The sequence below is a fragment of the Vulpes vulpes genome, chromosome 6, assembly GCF_048418805.1.
Source record: "Vulpes vulpes isolate BD-2025 chromosome 6, VulVul3, whole genome shotgun sequence".
Lineage (NCBI taxonomy): Eukaryota > Metazoa > Chordata > Mammalia > Carnivora > Canidae > Vulpes > Vulpes vulpes.
In genome coordinates, this window is record NC_132785.1 from 50,977,333 (window position 1) to 50,983,332 (window position 6,000).

At 43.1% G+C, this 6,000-nt stretch overlaps 1 protein-coding gene across 7 annotated transcripts in view; it reads right to left on the minus strand.

Moving 5' to 3' along the window:
* NALCN (sodium leak channel, non-selective) overlaps positions 1–5,680 on the minus strand; it is a 312,076-nt gene extending 306,396 nt beyond the window's left edge. For 4 of the 7 annotated variants that reach the window (XM_072760968.1, XM_072760967.1, XM_072760966.1 and 1 more), the window contains exon 1: positions 5,532–5,669. The gene's annotated coding sequence lies outside the window, so the exon portion shown is untranslated. Of the gene's footprint in view, positions 1–5,531 lie in introns of all 7 variants that reach the window. The other 3 variants (XM_072760970.1, XM_072760969.1, XM_072760965.1) reach the window with 2 other exon arrangements.
* Positions 5,681–6,000: the final 320 nt, after the last annotated feature.

Genomic DNA, 6,000 nt, shown 5'->3' on the forward strand with positions numbered 1-6,000 from the left:
TGTCTAGTACAACTAACTGAGTTTTTAAATTTCTTTGATTTTTTACTTAAACAGCAGAAAATTGTTTTGAGCTTCCCCGGGGTTTAATATATTTTTCTTTATGAAGTATTGACATACCAAATTGAGAGAAATGTAAAGATTCATTCAGCAAAAGGTGTTTCCAAATCCAACAAGGCCTATTTCTAAAAATTTAAATCCCCTATTCACAATATTCATCTTAATCTCTGTGTTCTAGCTCCTGGGAGGCATAGCTATGTAAGTTTCCTTAACTTCCTTAACTATTTTAGGATTCTTCTTCCAATTTTACACTAGCCAGGATTTTTTAACCTCAACTTTTGTGATATATATTTAATAGTATCTAAAGCCATCACTGACTTGTATGTTGTCTGATATAGGCTTCTGTAATTATCCTTTTTAGAAATAGTAAGTAATTTTTAAAAATCCTTTCTCTACTCTGGAAGTGATCCATGAAGCTGACCTATGGATTTCATAATTATAAGATAGAAGAGCAGATTTTAAAAAAATAATGAAGCAAATGATTTAACCAATAGATACTGATCCCTGAAAGATAAAGAAGTAATTAGTTCTCTCTAGGAGTAGTAAATACAAACAAATACGCCCCCAGTCAATCACATGAGCTTGAAATCCTGGATTTGTTTTCCACCTGCACCCTCCCCATACCCTCCCTTTCCTTCTGTTGGCTTGATCACCAGGATCTGTTAGCATTTGTTCTGTTGATAAATCTACCATTCACTTCTCAGCTTCCACCATGATAGTCTGGTTCCAGTCACTCATCCTTAGGATTGCACACCCAATTTCTCCAACACTCTCCTTCACTGATCCTCATTGTTATTTTTCTCCTTTTTCTTGATCTCATTCTTTAGTCCGAGCTATCCACAGGTGGATGAATAAGCCTCAAAGACTGGAACACTATGGCTCTTAATTTTTTTTTGTATCACGTCTAAAGCTTTCCTATTTTATAATGAATTCACCCACAATTTTTTCAATGCTAGCCTCCTCCTTCCTGTCCTCTCTAGTTCTGTTGGGTTCTTTTCTTTATTTCCTAAGCTGACATGATGATTTTCATCCCATTGTAGGTCACAGAACCCTTGAGAAAACACTGCATCTAGGGACCATGTCTCCTAAAATAGACACACATAAGAATACTTTGGGGTAAAAGGATTATATTGCTGTTATCACTGGTATCGCCAGACGACTTGAAATTATAACCTTATTAAAGATACTTTTATTGCTTCAAGGTCCTTTATTCTCATCTAATCACTTTTCAAACAACTGTTATTTACATTCTTTCACCTTTTCTTTCACTTGCCTAATATGTATGCCTTCATCTTTTTTTCTATGTCATTTCTGAGCCACATTTAATATCTTATGAGAATTGTATTCTGGTATTTTTCAGAATTATACAATTTCAGGGTATTATTTTACTGCTTGCCACTTGATTTAATTTTGGAAAGAGTATAGGAGGGCAATCTAAATGTTCCCTTTGTAGGTAGATAAACATTTGTATTTCTTTTTTCTTTTTGTTGTAATGATCACCACAGTAAGTCTAGTTAACATCCATCGACATAGTTTGCAATTTTTTTCTAGTGATGGGAACTTTTAAGATCTTACTGAGGAACTTTCAAATATGCAACACAGTATTATTAACTACAGTCACCATGCTGTACGTTACATCCCATGAGTTATTTATTTCACAACTGAAAGTTTATACATCTGACCCCCTTCGCCCATTTTGCCCACCAGGTCTTGATTGGAATACTGATGGGATGTTTTTCCTATTTCAGTTTTTCAGATGCAAAGTGTTCACTAGGCTATAACAACATGTTAGCTACTTTCTGTTAGTCTTTCCTGGTCCATTATAACCCATCTCCATCTGCATATTTGGGTTATTTGTTTTCATCTAAAAGAAAACAGTGATTATATTTCACTTAGAATGTGGCTTGTGCTCCATTTGCTCTGATCTCCCTGTCAGGAAGAGCATTTCTTTGTGTGTCTCTGTTGGCTATCTTCCAGACATATCATCCTGCTCCAAATAAAGTCTTTCCTCCTCTTTCCTTTGCATAATTGGAGAGAAGTCCCACTCTTGGTCTCTGCAGACTCGCTTTCCTTGGCCATGGTATGTTGATCTTTGGTCTTCTCAACTCCTGACTCTCTCCCTGGAAGCCCCAGTCCTGTGCCTCTCTCTGGACAATGGGGCCAGTCCCTGTCCTTGGAACATCTTCCATCGGGTATGGCTGTGCTTGCCCCAGGGTCTCATGGAGATGGTGCTTTAGAAGTCAACTTTAGACTTCACTCCTTCAGATGAAGGAGTTCTGCCTGGAGCTCTGTTCCTTATTTCTTACACAAGTAGAACAGGAACTGTGGCCTCAACCTTAACTCTGCCCATCCATCCCATCTGTCCAGTTCCATCTGTGCTGAATCTACCAGAAATGCCTCGGAGTCCACACCCCATAAGCAAATGGACTTCTCTTCCCTGTGCTTGTGGGGTACAGGTTTCTAACTATATAAAGCCCTTTGATCATTTATTTGAAGTCTGCTACTGAAGGAAAAACCAGAATGAGAGTCCTGGGCTCAAAAATCATTATTCCTAAAAGACCTTGCTTTTACTTACTTTCCCCCCGCCCCCCACTTAACCACTTTTATAACATTCTTATTTTAGTTTTACACCGAGAAGTGTATTTTATCATCCTGATTTTAGATGAATTTGTTAAAGGTCAAGTCTTTACATACTGCAAAGGTTATATGTCCAAGATATCATTTTATCTTCCTTTATTCCTGTAAAAGAGGGAAAGTAATCCACAAATACTAAAAAGAAGGCAGATTTACTGCAGAAAGCAGATAAAACATCTTATTCAAATTTATATCTTTGGAAAAATAACTCGAATATTATTTTTTGTGGAACTCAGCATATCCATAATAATTTTGAGATTCCATTTAATTTTGATTATCAAATATTTTTGATAACCCAGGAATATAATTGTCTGGAATCTATTATGAACAAAATAACATCAATAAAAATAAATCCCTATACCCTATCTACCAGAACATTATTTGTAATGATGAAAAACTGAAAATCACAAATGTCCAATGACCAGAGGTACGGCCATAGAAGGGAGGCTATATTCAGGGGCATAGTCATATACAGCTATTTCAAATTTTTTAAGTGAGAATACTGTATAGAATGAAAAAATGTTTATGCTAAATATTAAATGGGAAGACCAGTATAAAAATTATACAATAGCATGATTCCAACTATACAAAGTCATGTAGTTTTAAAAATACTATAGCAAATACATAGATATTATAATCATTTGTATTCAGTTATTAGGACTATGGATGTTTATTCTCTTTTGTCTATTATCTCTGTCATTGCTATCATGTCTGAGTATTTTAAAATTCAAAGGATAAATTTTTAAATGTTTGATGTTTGCATATGAAGACTTCTGAGGTGTAAAAGCTTCTTGTGTGGGTCTTTGAAGAAAGTAAAAACCATAACCATGATAGTTAACCTTTAAAATGTTGATACCATTTTGGGGGGACAATTCATCATTTTTTTAAGTTCAAGGTCATATTTTCCAAACCCAAACCACCAAATAAGACACCTCCTTGTCTATCCAGTGATTACATATTTGTCTTTCCTGATAGATTTTAGGGTCTGGCTCTCTTTTCCTCACTGAACCCCCTGCTCCTGGCCCAATGCCTGGCTTACAAGGAGGATATAATGTTGTGGATAAATGTATTTTCTTCACAAACTCGAAATCCACATGTGACTCTTCCCCTGAGATAAATTTACACAGCCATGAAAATTCTGAAATTATAGCAGCATCATTGATAAATGACAAGACAAATATGTATGTGCATGCCCAGGTGTGTGCACACACGTGCATGTGCACACATAATGAATACAGGAAAGAGAAGGAAATGGAACGCACTTCAAAGCAATACCACCCTCAAAGAAGAAGAAAATGCCACTCAAACCTTCAGGTCTTTAAACTGCAAGGAAATTATATAATGTTGAGGAAGATTTTTTTTCTTTTTAGAGTACATCTTTCCTCTTTTGAATATCTTTCAAGTCATATCTAACGTTGTAACTATATGACCGCCACTTCACAAGACATGACTGGTCTTCAGTTTTTAGAGGTTCTAGCATGGTCCTTCTCGGGGACAGCACATCTGTTTTGCCACGATGTCGTGTCTTCTGTGAACAGGAAAGGGGTGCAAGGAGCCTGTTCCCTTTTTAATTTTCTCCCAAGCCTGATTGTTCCTTCACTTCATTTGGTTTTAGCCACAGCTGAGTCAAAATGATACCACAGAAGAATAAGAATCCAAACTAGAGAGGCCCACTGCACAAAACCCCACCAATTAGGAAACAGGATTTTGTTGTAGAGATGGAGGAAGCTATGATTGTTATTTAGAACTGCTGAAACTCGGTCTTTGAATGTAAAAAGCCACTGCTGCTTTCTACTTGCCTTGGGAATAACCACCAGAGTCCACCCTGTCCTTTCCTACTTAATTTCCAGTCAAATTACAGTTGTAGCTATGAAAATGGGAATCAGAAAACTGTCAAAGTATAGCCACCTGTTAATTTCTGATCCCTGCTAGTGTCCTCCATCCTTGGCCTTTTTCAAGCAGTCACTGGTACCCAACACCCATTTCAGCACCAGGGAAATCTGGGCCTAGCTGATGACTACACACACACACACACACACACACACACACACACACGAGATGAAGACTATCACCTTAATAGGGGCCTAAACCTGCGTGTGCACAAGCAGGCGTCCTTGATAACACATTCCCTGACAATTATGCATGAATCTGAAAGATTGATCCTATGGTATCTCAAGAATCATAAGGACCTGAGTTCAGAGTTATCAGCCATCCTTAGGGAAAAAATTCTGAATCAGAGGGACACCCTCTTCGTTGTTCAGGGCCCTGGGCCCATCTTAAGATCCGAGCCAGTCTCTTAAGGGCTCAGTGACGAAACGCTGTTGCTTTGGCAGACACTGCTTTGCTGCCCGTGTGGCCACCCTAATGACAGCTGCTCAACCAGGCCCATTAATAAAATGAGGGCTCCGAAGCACAGAGCAATCCGCAGGAGCAGGGTGGGGTGGGCCAGGCCCCGGCCCCCTCGGAGACCTGCGGGAGCGGGGCTGCCTCCCACCCGCCGCGTGCGCCCGCCCTCACGGGCCGAGAGGCCGCCGCGCAGCGCAGCGCAGCCGCCGCATCCCGGGCCACCTGCCCCCGGGCGCCCAGCGGGGCAGGCCCGCGCCCGGCGGCCCCGGCTCGGGCGCCCACCCGAGCGCCGCCCAGGCGGGGAAGGCGCATCCCGCCGCAGGGGCGGGCAGGCGGCTCGCGGCGGGTCCGGGTCCGGGTCCCCCCCCGCCCCCTCCCCCCCTCCCCCTCCCCCTCCCCCTCTCCCTCCCCCTCCCCGCGGAGGCAGGAGCGCCCCTTCCGCCCCCCGCCCCCGCCCCGCCGCCCCGCCCCGCCCTCGGGCGGCCGCGACCAACCTGTAACCCCGGTGCTCGCAGCGGTCATGGTGCCGCGGGCGCGGCGGCGGCGGCGGCGGCCCAGGCGCGGCGCCCCCCCGCGGGTGCGCGTCCCTCACCTCCCGCGCTCCGTCGGCGCGCGCCACCGGCCGGGGCCGCGGCTCTGCGCTGGGCGTGCAGGCGCGCTGCTGCCCGGCGGGCGCGGGGCCTGCGGCCACGGCGGGGACAGGGCTTTTGGCTCTCGGCTTTTTTTTCTTTTCTTTCTTTTTTGCTCCTTCTTTTCTTTCTTTCTTTCTTTTTTGTCTTTTATTTCTCTCTTTTTTCTTTTCTTATTATTTTTTTTTTTTTAAATCAGAGCTGCAGCCGGCTGGAGGGAGGGAATGGCAAAGCAGGCCTGAGCCGCCCTTGGTGGGGAGCGGGAGGGTCAGTGCTGGCAGGTGCCTTCCCTCCCTCCGGCTGCCACCTGCAGGGAGTCTCCCAGCAACAGCTA